Consider the following 14,662-nt stretch of genomic DNA (forward strand, 5'->3'; position numbering starts at 1 on the left):
TCCCAACTCTCCAGGAATTTCCCAACCCAGAGCTGGCAACCCTAGCAGAGGGTGTTATCTACTTCACCATTCTTTAAATCCTGTGTTCTCACCCAAAGTATTTGAAGACTGAATGATTCACAGATCTGTAATATAAATCAATGAAAACTCCATCTGAATACTCATGGAAGCGGTGTATAGCTTCTTGGTTTGCAATGCTACACAACTGCTGTAAAGCTGCCAGAAAGCATTATGCTGAGGCAGCAACATCCTTTCTCCTTAACAACCTATTGCCCCTCATATAGCTTGGACATGTTCAGGAACGGAAGCTGGGGGCAAAAGTGGCTGCCAGCTGAAACATCTGAGCTGAGCTTTTGTGCAGTCGAGTTTCCCACATTTAGGGAAATTGCAGGAGTCAGCACACCCAGAGTGCAATGCATAAGCCTCATCCTGGGAAAACCTCCTTCATGATCAAGGTATCTCCCCTGCCAGGTAAGTTTGCTGAGCTTTTGTTTGCTCTTCTTCTGAGCATGGCCAAAGCATGCACCCTTGGATGTGAGCTGAAGGACAAGAGTCAATATGCTGCTTGCCTTTATCATCGCCTTGGACAAGCTGGTCATTGGGATACAGGACTGGCCCCAAATATAGTCCTTATTGGCTTCCGTTTGTTTTATTTAAATTGTGTGTGTAAAGTGCCATCAAACTTGCAGCCAATTTATGGTGACCTCATATGGTTTTCAAGGCAAGAGATGACCTCTGCAATGCAACCCTGGACTTCCGTGCTGGTTAACCACCCCAGTACTACCCATGAGTAACTATGCTTAGCTTCCAAGTTATGACAAGATTGAGTTAGCCTGGACCATTCAAATTATAATAAGTCTAAATTGTATTTTTTTTTCTGTTGCTCAGTCCATTTTAGATCTCTTAGGGTAGTAAAGCAGTGAATAAATATGTAAGACTTTTGGGTGCAAAGCTGCTTTTCTAAACTAGGCCACATGTAATTCTTGGCATCTATAGATCTCCTAGTGTATGAGGATTTGGCTTGTCGGCAAAGTTTAATTCAGTGAGAAGATGGGGAAATGAGATGGCAGTGAGTAAAAAAGAAAAAATTAACTAGCCCTCCAAGTACAGCCCTAGTCTGTTAAATAAGCCTCCAATGCCAATGCTCACAAATGTGCACCTGTATCTTAGTTTCTCTCCCTTGTATTTTGAATTGGTGAATCAGAAATAACATTGCTTTACATCAGTTCTCACTAATTTCCCCCCATTGGCTGGAAAGAACACTCACCCAAAGCTCATCTCTGTCAGAAGTTCCACAGAAGAGAAATCTAGTAGCTTTAATCTACCTATTGTGTGCCATGCACTTGCATCGATTGGTTGTGCGCTTGTCTGCCTGTTTATCTTGTAAGGTCACTTTAAAGGTGTGGGGGTTTTTTCGCCCTTGAAGGCTTCTTGGTATCTTATAGGTGCCTCACTTGATGGAACTGTGCTGTGTAAGATAATTAAAAACAGGACTTGGATGTGCTGGTGTCAGAATGCTTTCTTGAAGACACTTTAACATTGGCATGTGGTCTTCTCTAAGCAGTGAGACGTTCCAGGAACAGTGTATTCTGGTTTGGTTCCCTTTGATGGAGAGAGGGCAGTAGTAATGTTGTAGTTTTTATCAGGGCTTTTTTTGTAGCAAGAACTCCTTTGCATATTAGGCCACACACTCCTGATGTAGCCAATCCTCCAAGAGCTTGCAGGTTCTTAGTATAGGGCCTTCTGTAAGCTCTTGGAAGATTAGCTACATCAGGGGTGTGTGACCTAATATGCTAAGGAGTTCCCATTATATAAAAGCCCTAGTTTTCCCTGTGAATGTGGTCAATGGTTGAACGTACTGTATTTGACTTTGACAATCAGATGTGAGTCCATGACCATGTCTGTTAGGTTCTGCACTGAATGACTGGAGCACCTTTCAAACAGGTTTACAATGAGGTCCAGGCTAGCCCAATCTCATCAGATCTCGGAAACTAAGTAGGGGCAACTCTGGCATGAACTTGGATGGGAGACCTCCTTGGAATACCAGGAGTCAGGAGGACAAGGACAGGCTGTATTCAGTCACCTCTCTGAATATCATCCAGGCCTCCAGTAGGGTTCAGTTATCAGAGATCTCAGGTGCACACACAGAGAGAATAAAAATTACAAAACAAACAAACAAAGATTGTGCATGCGTGAAAAGGCTTTCAATCCAAACAGATCAGCAGCCATCTATGTTTATAATTAGGCTACTGCTAGCATCATAATAGCCCAGCCTAGCCTGAGTTCATCACAGCTTGGAAGCTAAGCAAGATCGGTCATGGTTAGTACTTGGACCACCAACAAAGACAAAGGGTTGCGATTCAATGGAAAACCACCTCTGCTCATCTTTTGCCTTGAATGCCCAGCAGCTGTGGTGAACAGCTTCTTTAAAAAGAGAGAGACCGATTTCTCACTCATCTTACGCTGCCCTCAAGCTCCTTTTCTCAGCGGGGCTTCAGTCCAATTTCACACTTTCTGCCCCGGGGCTGCAACTAACGTCAGCTTTTTTGCAAACCAGTTTCTGTTTGCTGCGCGAAAAAGCCAACACTAGTTGCAGCCCCAGGGCAGATAGTGTGAAATTGGACCAAAGCCCAGCTGAGAAGAGGAGTGTGAGAGCGGTGCAAGGTGAGTGGGAAATTGGTCAGAGACAGGATGGGCTCAGGAATGTGCTATGAGTGAAGAAAGGGCTCCTGCTCCCCAAGCTGCTTTCCACACAAAAACTTCATTGGAGGTGAGTTATTTCCCCAGTTTTGCTGCTCCACATGCAAAGATATTAAACTGGGCGTAGTGCTAGGTTAGGCTGCGAGAGAGAAATCACTAGGGGTGTGCATTAACCAAGCCACACACACAAAAAAACAACAACCCTAAATACCGGTATTTTTCAGCTATTATTTAAGTTGATTTCAGATCAGAGAATCTGATCAGCTTCCAGTCCAGACAGGGGCTCCTGGCCCACCCGGAATCAAGAGGTGTCTCAAGGTTAGATACAATCCAGTCAAAGGGCTAAAGGCAGATTTGAACTTGGGTCTCCCAGATCCTAGTCTGACACTTTAACCACTGGTGGTGCAACTAGAAGTTTCTGATTGGCATCCTATTAAGATGACCATTGTAATTTTAATGTTTAATCTTATATTAGTACAAATATGGTTGTTTTATCTTTTGTTGTACACTGCCCTGAGCCCTGTTTACAGGGAAGGGTGGTATAAAAATTGAAACGAATAAATATATTAAATACCTCCCAAATCAGGGTGGGTGGGCGGTGGACTGAGATATGGCTTTTACAGCTGGGTCCTTCTTCTTGCTGAGATGGTAAACTTCATCAACCTGTGTAATGTCACATTACATGGGAGCGACACTGAGGATCTGAGATCAATTTGTCTGAGCCTGATTTTGAGAAAGGCTAGGGACTGGGTGTTTGCCCATCCCTGTACATGAATAAATGTACAAGGCACTCAACTGCAGCTATCCTACAGCAAGTTCTATTTTAACAATACCCTTTTTAAAAGCTACTACTCGTTAGCAGCCTTTAAAAACTCTTCACTGTGTCTTCCCAGTTCTTATCTCCCCCCTCCCCCCCACACACATATACACTCTTGATCTAACTAGTGGTTAGATCAAAGACTCCCAATTTAATTTGAAAGACTAACACTCACCTCTTGAGACCACTTCAGAAACAATACGATTCAAATGTGAAAGTTCCTATCCTCAACTGAGGAGGCTTAAAACAAAGAAAGGTGTAATTAGAAATGATTAAGGGTTTATGGGTATTCTCAAATGCTATTCAGGCTTCCATTCCCAGAAAAGGAATGATGAAGTCTGACATGAGGGGTGGAATTCTAGCAGGAGCTCCTTTGCATATTAGGCCACGCATCCCTGATATAGCCAATCCTCCAAGAGCTTACAAGGCTCTTTTTTTTAAGCTCTTGGGGGATTGGCTACATCAGGGTGTGTTTGGCCTAATGTGCAAAGAAGCTCCTGGCCCTGCTAACATGGAATGCAAGACCTCTGCCTGGGTTCAGATAAATTGGTGTTGTGGGTCAGTTGGTCGTGAATAGGTCTATTGTTCTGCTTTGGCTGAAAGTCAATCCTGATTGGAACTGGAGGCTTTGACAATAAAAAGGATCTCGGTGTTCCTTAATGGTCTGAATGTTTTCTCAACAAGAACAAAATGGTAGGCAGAGCCTCCTGGTAACTCTCGAGCAAAATTCCTACCAGAGCTTTGAGAAGGTATTAGACCTTCCATAGGAGGGAGGAGCAGGTTAGTCAGATTGTGTGTGTGAAGAAGGAACTATCTCGTATAGACAGAAAGATAATGATGTATTTATTTACTTACTTACTTCATTTAAAGCCCACCTTTCTCCCCAATGGGAACACATCGCCGCTTACATCATTCTCCTCTCTTCCCCTGTATCTTCACAACAACCCTGTGAGGTTGGTTAGGCTGAGAGAATGTGACTGGCTCAAGATCACCCAGCAATCTTCCACAGCACAGCACAGCAGGGATTTGAACCTGGTCTCCCAAATCTTAGTCCAACACTCTAAGCACTATACCACACGTGTTGTGAATTGACTGAAAGCGAAGGATCTTGGAATTTGGGGGTCTCTCTGAGGACGTGATATTGGGGTAGCAGATGTGCCACCATTAGGACTGCCTCTTCTCCCTATGACTTTTATGCTCATTTTAAAATAGAGATGCTACCATATATTATAAACACTCCATTTCACTTTCAACATTTCAGTCCCAGATGTGGGTCCTTGGAATCAAGCTTTAAGAATCTTCAACATGGGCTTGATTTGCCAGCTTTGGTAGGCTGCCAGAGAAAGAAGTATAGCAGAACTTTGTCATGAGGATTTCCTGGGCTTGCCTCATCTTCCCTGTTCAGCCCACTGAGGCTAGCAAAGCAACCACAGTCAGAGTAGAGAGATGCAGGCTTGAAGAAGACTGGATTTGCGATAGCTGCCAAGGGAAATAGAGCGAATGACCAGCTCCAAACTGAGTCAAAGAGGAATGCAGGAGGCAGGACTGCCCTGTTCCCTCTAGTGTAAACGCAGAGTGGGTACAAGGGGACAAAGATCAGATTTTGGATATGAAGAAGAGCAAACAGACAGGTTTGTGTGAGTATGTATGTTTGGGAACATCAAACATGGGTGTGTATGGAAAAATAGAGATAGCCAGTTTGGTGTAGTGGTTAAGTGTGCGGACTCTTATCTGGGAGAACAGGGTTTGATTCCCCACTCCTCCACTTACAGCTGCTGGAATGGCCTTGGGTTAGCCATAGCTATCACAGAAGTTGTCCTTGAAAGGGCAGCTGCTGTGAGAGCCCTCTCAGCCCCACCCACCTCACAGGGTGTCTGTTGTGGGGGGAGAAGATAAAGGAGATTGTAAGCCGCTCTGAGTCTCTGATTCAGAGAGAAGGGTGGGGTATAAATCTGCAAGAAGTACTTTGTCTCCCTCTTTCACAGATCAAGAACATGTGGGGACTCAATTAAATTAATGAGCGGTAAGCTTAGACCAGATAAAAGCAAGTACTTCTTCACCCAAAGGGTAATCAACCATGGAATTCACTGCCACAGGAAGCGATGGCAGCTACAAGCATAGACAGCTTCAAGAGGGGATTAGATAAACATAAGGAACAGAGATCCATCAGTGGCTATTAACTACAAGGTATAAATGAAACACTATGTCTGAGGCAGTGATTGTCTGCATTCTGGGTGCTGGGGAGTAACAGTGGGAGGGCTTCTGGAATCCTGGCCCTGCTGGTAAACCTCCTAGTGGCACCTTGGTTTTGGCCACTGTGTCACACAGACTGTTGGACTGGATGGGCCATTGGCCTGATCCAACATGGCTTCTGCTATGTTCTTATGTGAAAACATTTGCCAGGCACAAGGAATGGTGCTGGCAGACACCATGGTGCCTGGAGGCACCACGCTGAGGACTCATGACTTAGACAAGCACTGAAGGTTGGATTGTCTTAAGCATAGCGTTTATATGACTAAGTTATATTATTCCTTCACTGTCTGTGTAAACAATTGTGGAGTGGCAGCACAGTGAGGAAAATTAGAATTCTATGGGTTTTTACGAGCCCACGTATGTGCAGTAAGCCAATTGTGCTGTACTGCACTGTCAAGGAAGTGAAGGAACTTGCTGAACATGGGTTGACGAGCAGATAAACAGTCTGTCAAAAAAAAATTGCCCCCCTTTTTGCTATTGATGAACTGGGGCATGAACTGACCTGCAACTTTTCAATCATTCTTATTCCAAACCCTTTTCAACTCAACCGTGCAACGTTTTCTGTGTACGTGCTAGCAAGATCCATTGTGTTTCTTTCATCTGAAGTTATGATCAGTGGAAGGGTACTGACTAGTTAACAGATTCATCAGATTTCATAGGCTTGCCACCTGCCACAGCTGGCTGATTAAGTTGGGCTATGAACAATCTTCCATCTCTGTAATGCCTCCCATACCACTGCAACTTGGAAGGCTTCTGCCACATCTTCCTTTATGAAATACTCTCCAGGCAAAATTGTGGAAGACGTTTCTACATCCAGTCCTGTTGTCATCCACTTCCTACAGCTGCTTATAAAAGGCAAGAGGCAAGTCTCCAAAGTGCCCCCTTCTAATTTCCATGTTTACATTCCCCACTTCCCCCATAATGATGTAATGAAATGGTAGAAAACTATCCAACTTTAAATACTCTTTATACACTCCAATTGTGAACGCTGCTGGATAGTAGAAAGGTGTTAAACAACAATTTATTCTGTGCTCAGTGCAGTGATGGATGAACTCCCCCCAGTTCAATTTGGAATTAGCTTGACAATTACGAGCTTTCTTGGTGAGCCTCTGTGGGAGGAAAAATCTTACCTGTTTGTTAAGCAATCTCTCTCAATTCTAATGGTGGTGGCAGCATTCTGATGGTACTATGCGCATGAAGTTTTAAAATTGCTCATGGGAATTGTGTTATAAAGAGTCTTTGCAGTTGCTTGAAAATTTAGCCATCACCAAACTCAGGGCGGGGAGGAAAGTGGATTTTAGCTACAAAATCTAAAGTTTACCAATGAAGAACAAAGAAAAAGTATACAGAAAAGTGGACCCAACTTAGGATGTATATGTGACTGATAAGTGCTGTCAAGTTGTTTCCAACTTTGGGTGAACCTATGAATTAATGACCTCCAAAATGTCCTACCATTAACAGCCATGTTGAGGTCTTGAAAACTGTGGGCTGTGGCTTCCTTTATTGAGCCAATCCATCTCATGTTGGTTCTTCCTCTTTTCCTGCTTCCTTCAGCTGTTCCTAGCGTTATTGTCTTTCCTAGTGACTCTTGTCTTCTCCTAATGTGAAGTATGATAGCCTCAGTCAGGGGACATTTTGTAGAAACGTAGGTGACAGAGGTCATTAGCATAACTCATTAGCATATGTTACAACCCCCCAGCCAAAAGCAATCTGATGCAAGAAAGGAGAGTCCCGGGCGAGTGAAGCCTGCTTGGGCTGACTAGAGATGCAGGCAGCCCAAGCAGGCCTCACTCGCCTGGGGCTCTCCTGGGCCACCCCCACCCCCAGTCAAAAGGCCAGGAAGCCACCCGCCAGCCAAAATCACAGAAGTGGATGGTGCAGGCTTCTCCAGGGGTTAATTAGGGGTTCTGGGGGCATGGCAAAGCCCCTGGTAGCTGGCTGGCTGCCTGCTCTCCTAATCCAGGTATTGTTATGCAGCTGCACCTACTATTCAATGGACAAGGAAGGTGCAAAGGAAGAGGGGGAGCCAACAGAAAGGTTCAGGCGCTGCACTCCTGTAAGCTCCTGCTGAATCTGAGGCCTGGCCTCAGTTGAGTCATTTTAGCTTCTAGGGAGAGTTTGGTCATTACTTGATCCAGCACCTACTGATTTGTCTTTTGGGTGGTCCACAGTATCCATAAAACTCTCCACCAACATCACATTTCAAATGAATCAACCCTCTTCCTGTCCCCATCCTTCATTGTCCAATTTTCATACCCATACACATTAACATAACTGTCAAATAAAAGACTGTAGACAGGTCGTATACTCACAAAATTCACCCATCAATGAAAGATTCAGAGAGATCAAGGGATGAACATTTTTTTAAAAAAAATCCCTTCAGGTGCCTACAAAGCCACTGACTTGTAGTTTACATAATTTCAGAGTACGTGACGGAAGAGTGTGGGAATTACAATTAAAGAATATTTGTATATAATGGTTTCTGGCACCTGTACATGTGGAGAATTTCATTTTAATATCCTGAGCTGGAGAAGAACTTTGGGATGAAGTACTGTTAGATTTCTACCGCAACTAATCATTGCAAGTTGGACACATTCCAAACCAGGAAATTATTGTGAACTTTGGTGACATCGTTGTTTAAGAGATTTAGGTATGAGACACTAGAATCCAGGAACAAATAACAGTGTGTGATATGGTGCTTAGAGTGCTGGACTAGGATCTTGGAATAGGGGGCTGGTCTCCTGCTAAAGCAGAAGATCTCCTATTCTCCCCCTGCCCCATTCCCTGCAGGAGGCATGGAAATAAAAAGTACAGCATGGCAAATTTACACAGAGTTTCAGTTATAAAAACCAGTCAAAAATCAAGAAGGCGTTCACTCTCCAATAAATTCTATTTCCATACAATGCAATAACACTACTCATATATGCCATAGCCTATTACAAAAAGTACATTCACTCCATATAAATAGTGTCCACTCAAGTATAGGTCCACTGTGACACTATGTTTCTTCAGTTCATTCAAAAAATGTCCATTCAAATATGCATAACCATTCCAATCCACTTCTGTTCCTCTTGTTCCTCTTTAATAGAGCAGAGTGCTTGTACAATCCCAGTTTCCAACAAGAACGATATATCCAATAATGGTCTTCTTCTCTTCAATAACTTTAAACATGGAAGGCCAGCAGGGTTGAAACTTGGCAGCTTCCTTGGTGCCCTGCCAATGCATGGCATCACTTCTGGCACAAAACCAGAGGTGCTGTAATCATATTAGGATGATACTCTAGGTTTTGCCCAAACTCTATGGTTTGACATCAGAGTTCTGGGCAAATCCTAGAGCATCACTGAGATGTAATAAGAACATTTCCAGTTTTGTGCCAAAAGGCATTGCTACAAGGAGACATCCTCACTACCCAATGTCTCCTGCTAGGTCATCATTTGTATCTAGCAACCCTGCCTGAGAGATCCAGGTTCAAATCCTCACTTTGTCATGAAAGCTTGTCATGTGTGTCAAGAAATCCCAATCCAGGGGATCCTTGGTGGGCAGGGCAGAGCTCAAAATTACTCAACCAACTCAGAGTGTGAGACCTCACAAACCAGAGGGGTAGCCTGCCACTATTCTGTTCATGCCTCCTATGATCAGAAGCCAGCAAACTCCTGATCTTTCGGGAGTTAAACCAGAACATCAAACTTGCAAGGTAGGAAACTTGCAAAAATGAATTTCTATGAACAAATTACCAGTATGTGGATGCTTTGGTCTAAGACACTGAATTTAGATTGCAGCCTCTGAAGTACAGAACACCCAGTGTAATCAAAAGGCATTTATTAAAGAGTGCAGAATATTTTCAAAGGAGCAGTGATACAGAAAATAAAAGAGCTACAGTTCTAAATACACAGTTATACCCAAGGCATAGTTACCAGAGTATGCTTCTGGAGCAAACGCAGGCAGTCATTTCAAGTCTTCTTTGTAAGCCAGACATGGGTTTTCCCATGGGATGGCTAACCCATGCTTATGGAGAGTTGAATCAAAACTGCTCAGCTAACAACAGATCAGCAGAAACGCTAACCTCTTAAAGGTCTGAAATTTGCATCAGCTGGGGGCCCTCCAGCTAACACAAAACCCAGACCTTTGAAGTTGTGTTAACATGACCATGTTATAACAGATGGCTCAGGGGAAGAGTTATCTAGGATCTCTTTTCCCATCCCTGTATAGAGAATAAATCACAGCATGAATTGCAAGGGTGTTGTGAAGGGGAAAAGCACTGGCACCTTTAATGCCATCGTAGTAAACAATTGATGCTTTGGTTCCGGAAGTGTTTATCCAAAGGTACAAAGGCAATGCTGGCAAACACCAGATGTTCCCTCTCCACCCATAATGCAGGCCTAAACTTTAATCAATGTTTAATGCAAGAACAAGAAATTGAACTGGCGATCCAATTTCATGACCTTGTGACCTTTGGCTAATCACATATTCTCAGCCTAACCTACCTCAAAGATAGATCCAAGAAGGCAGCCATGTTGGTCTGAAGCAGTTGAACAAAGCAGGATACCTGATCCCCCTGGACTGATGAAGTGTGCTTAGTGAGCACACGAAAGCTTACATTCTCAATAAAACTTGGTTGGTCTTAAAGGTGCAACTTGACTCCTGCTTTGTTCAACTACCTCAAAGAGTTGTTGTAAGGATAAAATGGAGGAAAGGAGGAGGATGGAAGCAACTTTGGGTCTCTGTTGGACAGAAAGGCAGGGTGTCCATAAATAGATAAACCTTCTCCGTCAGTAGTTACAAGAGATCATGAAATTGGATTATGGTCCACAAAGGCCCATGGGATGTGATATCATAGAATCATAGAGTTGGAAGGGACTCCAGGGTCATCTAGTCCAACCCCCTGCACAATGTAGGCACTTCACAGATATCTCTCCCACACACACATACATCTCCAACAACCCCTGTACCATGCCCAGAAGATGACAAAAACCTCTAGGATCCCTTGCCAAACTGGTTGGGAGAAAAAATGCTGACTGATCTCAAAGTGTCAATCAGCATTTCCCTGGGCATGTAAGCAAGGGCCACAGGAACTAAGCTCTGATGCAACCCTTCCTGCCCTCCTTCTCATGATCTGCCTAATTCACAGAATCAACATGGCTGTCAGTTGGCCATCTAACCTCTGTTTAAAAATCTCCAGTGAAGGAGAGCCCACCACCTCCTGAAGAAGCCTGTTCCACTGAGGAACTGCTCTGTCAGGAAATTCTTCCTAATGTATATCCAGAAACACTTTTGATTTATTTTCAACCCACTGGTTCTGGTCCAACTTTCTGGGGAAACAGAAAACAATTGTGCACCATCCTTTATATGACACTGTTTGTGCTCCCAAATAACATCAAAACACATCACGGACTAGGTAAATGCAATGGGCCAGAAGAATCAACACAAGGAAATGGGGAAGTGGCTGGAAAGTATCAGCTCCTGGGTTCAGTTTGCACAAGGGGGAAAAAAAATCTGGATGGATTCTTCACATCAAAACAACAGAGGCTGTGAAATTCAACAATCACCCTGGAGCAGTGGCATCTTAACTGCTGATGTATTAAGATCCATCTTGAACTTTTTATTCCTTTTTGGGGTGGGGGGAGGTTGTTGCTGGTATGCAAGTTTCCCTGTGAATTTACATTTCAACTCAGACCTTTTATGTGCTGACATTCCACTGCAAGGCAAGTCCAATGCGTGAGGGGGGGGGGAGCAGAAGCTTCTTAATATGGATGAACACAGCTAATGCTGAGAGAGAAGATGGCAGGAACATGGCAGATTTGACAAGGCTCTCAGTGAGCTCCCGAGCGAGGCATAAGTCTCTTGCTTTCCTCTTCAAATCGAATATATGGAGGCTCAGTCAGTTTTTCGTACTGATGGCATACAAGGACAAACCCAAAGACAAAATGTACACATTGCACAGGAAGCTACAATGCCAACTATATATTAGCACCTTACAGGCAAATAGTAGGTGGCATTCTGTCATTTGGAATGCTGAAGGATTAGCAGCATGACAGCACTAGGACTGTCAGGTATAGATCATCCAGGATGTGGGGGCAGGAAGAGAGAAGATACTTGGTGTCTTATTTAGGGTGGTGGGATCAGAAGCAAAAGAGACTCTTCCAAGGTTACAAGACTGAGGAGGCAGGATAGGGGGTGATGGGATCAGAGTTCTGCATGAAGCTGCCACCATTGTTGAATGCAGTGAGGTCCACTCCTTGATGGATCTGGGGCCAACAAGCATAGGCACTGCAAAAGAATCTCCAAATGGTAGAGACCCAATGAAGTGAGATCAGGGATCTCCGTTTGTGGAAAGTGCCAACAAGTTGCAGCCGACTTATGGCAATTCTGTAGGATTTTCAAGGCAAGAGATGTTCAGAGGTGGTTTGCCATTGCTTGCCTCTGAACGGCTACCCTGAATTTTCTTGGTGGTCTCCCATCCAAGTACTAATTAGGACTAACTTTGCATAGTTTCTGAGATCTGATGAGATCAGACTAACCTGGGTCATCCAAGTCAGGTAAACTGATCCTTAGTGTTCCAGAATAATGAGATGTTGCAAGTGGTTTTGGAATCATTTCCTCAAAATGCATGCATAAATATAGGGCTGGTTTCAAGGAGAAGACTTCTATGGAAGAAGGAAGTACTGCTTAGCTCTTTTGCCTTCTGTTTGTTTTCTAGCTAAAAGCAGCCACTTGCAACCTGAACACAAGAAGCTGCCTTATACTGAGTCAGATCATTATTCCAACAGGTCAGTATTGTCTACTCTGACTGGCAGCATTTCAACATGGTCTCAGGCTGAGTCTTTTCCATCACCTGCTACCTGGTTCTTTTAACCAGAGATACCAAGGATTAAGCAGAGAATTTCTGCATGCAAAGCAGAAGTTTCAGCATGGAGTTGTAGTGCTAATGCTGTTACAGATCTGGAGCAAAACTCCACTATCCCTGAAGCATATTGGAAGACCTCAGGGTCAGACACTATGGCCGTTTTCCCACTCACGTTTTACTGGCGCCACGACCATCCTGACGCCGGCGAATCTGCCTGGATTTCGCATCAGAAGCTCCGGCGCTCCCAGAAGCGCCGGCGCTTTCCGTCGCTAAGCCAGCGCAAACGTTTTCCTGCATCTTTGCGATTTCCGTTTGCGCTGGCTTAGCGACGGAAGTAGCCGGCGCTTCTGGGAGCGCCGGAGCTTCTGATGCGAAATCCAGGCAGATTCGCCGGCGTCAGGATGGTCGTGGCGCCAGTAAAAGGTGAGTGGGAAAACGGCCTATGCAACAACTACTTCAAAATGTTATTGTGAAGACAAAATTGAGGAAAGGTAATAAACACGTATGCCACTCTGATCTCCTTAGAGGAAGGGTGGGATAAAGTTCTTTAGATTAATAGCCATATTACTAGAATAAAAAGCCTTCGTTACCAAAGCAGTGTTTCAACAAATAATGACATAAATCTTCTACAGCTTCTTCCCTACAGGTTCCATCCAAACAATGGGATTGCATCCAAATGTGCACTTATGCTTACTCAAAAGAGTACTCCATGGAAGAAATTTTTCCATGAGCAGAAGGTCTCCTTTCCTGCATGGTAGAGCAACTTCGCATTCAGCTTTGGGTTCAACTTCAGCAGAAAGTGCCATCAAGTCGCAGCTGACTCATGATGATCCACAGGGTTTTCAAGGCAAGAGACAAACAGAGGTGGTTTCTGTCATAGCAATGGTCTCCCTTCCAAATACTAACCAGGATTTCCTCAATGGTCTCCCTTCCAAATACTAACCAGGGCCAACCTTGCTTAGCTTCTGAGATTGGGGTAGCCTGAGCCACCCAAGTCAGGGCAGATTCAGCTTTGCTAGCTGGATAAAACCCAGTCACTGCCTTAAAGCTGTTTTTCATATGGTTAACTTTCTAAGACAGATAATTGCATTGACTGGTAACACAGTAAAGGCCGTCTGTGCTGATAGGTTCTCAGAGCTGATGACTAATTCTCATGTCCATGCTGGGATTTAAGGCAGTGAAACAATGGTGAGAATTTATAATAAACTCACACTGACAGATGGTTTTGAACTGTCTTCTCATGTAGTCTGTTCATAATTTCATATTTTACAAATTTAAATGTTACACTTGGGAACTGTTTCAGAAATCCATGTGGCTGAATGAATGGCCTCATGTTCTTTTCCCACTGAGACTTTTTTTTTTTTGCAAAGGATGCTTACAGATACATAGGGTGTTTTCGCACTCACCTTCAGCCGGCGCCGCGACCCTCTTGACGACGGAGGATCTGTGCTGATTTCCCACACGAAGCGCTGGAGCAACCAGAAGAGCCGCCAATTTCCGGCGCGAAGCCCGCTCAAGCGTTTTCCTGCTTCTTGGCGATTTACGTTTGAGCGGGCTTCGCGCCGGAAATTGGCGGCTCTTCTGGTTGCTCCAGCGCTTCGTGTGGGAAATCAGCACAGATCCTCCGTCGTCAAGAGGGTCGCGGCGCCGGCTGAAGGTGAGTGCGAAAACACCCATACACAATGCAGTCCTAAACAGATTTACACCATTCTAAGCCAATTGAATTCAACTGAGTTAGAAATGTGTAACTTTCTCAAGGATTACACTAATAGCGTAAGGTTGGCCACCATTCTTGAGTCTTGGTCAATAATTAACTCCATAAAAATGTCCCCATGTTTTTACTGGATATATATTTTTTTAAATTCTAAACTTCAAAGTGGATAAGGGATAATCAGTGGAGTGGGGAAGGTGGACACCTAATAATAACTTCAGAATCTATTTTGTACTATTCCTGGTTTGAAAATACCCCATAAACCCCCCTCTGTCTGAGACTCTGGAGAGCTGTTGCTGTTTAGAGTACATAATCATGCTGTTAGGGTTGCCAAGTC

General features: G+C 44.1%; 1 pseudogene; it reads right to left on the reverse strand.

Moving 5' to 3' along the window:
• Nucleotides 1–326: 326 nt before the first annotated feature.
• Nucleotides 327–479, reverse strand: LOC132586552 (U1 spliceosomal RNA; annotated as a pseudogene).
• Between the last annotated feature and the right edge of the window lie 14,183 nt (nt 480–14,662).

The sequence above is a fragment of the Heteronotia binoei genome, chromosome 17, assembly GCF_032191835.1.
Source record: "Heteronotia binoei isolate CCM8104 ecotype False Entrance Well chromosome 17, APGP_CSIRO_Hbin_v1, whole genome shotgun sequence".
NCBI lineage: Eukaryota > Metazoa > Chordata > Lepidosauria > Squamata > Gekkonidae > Heteronotia > Heteronotia binoei.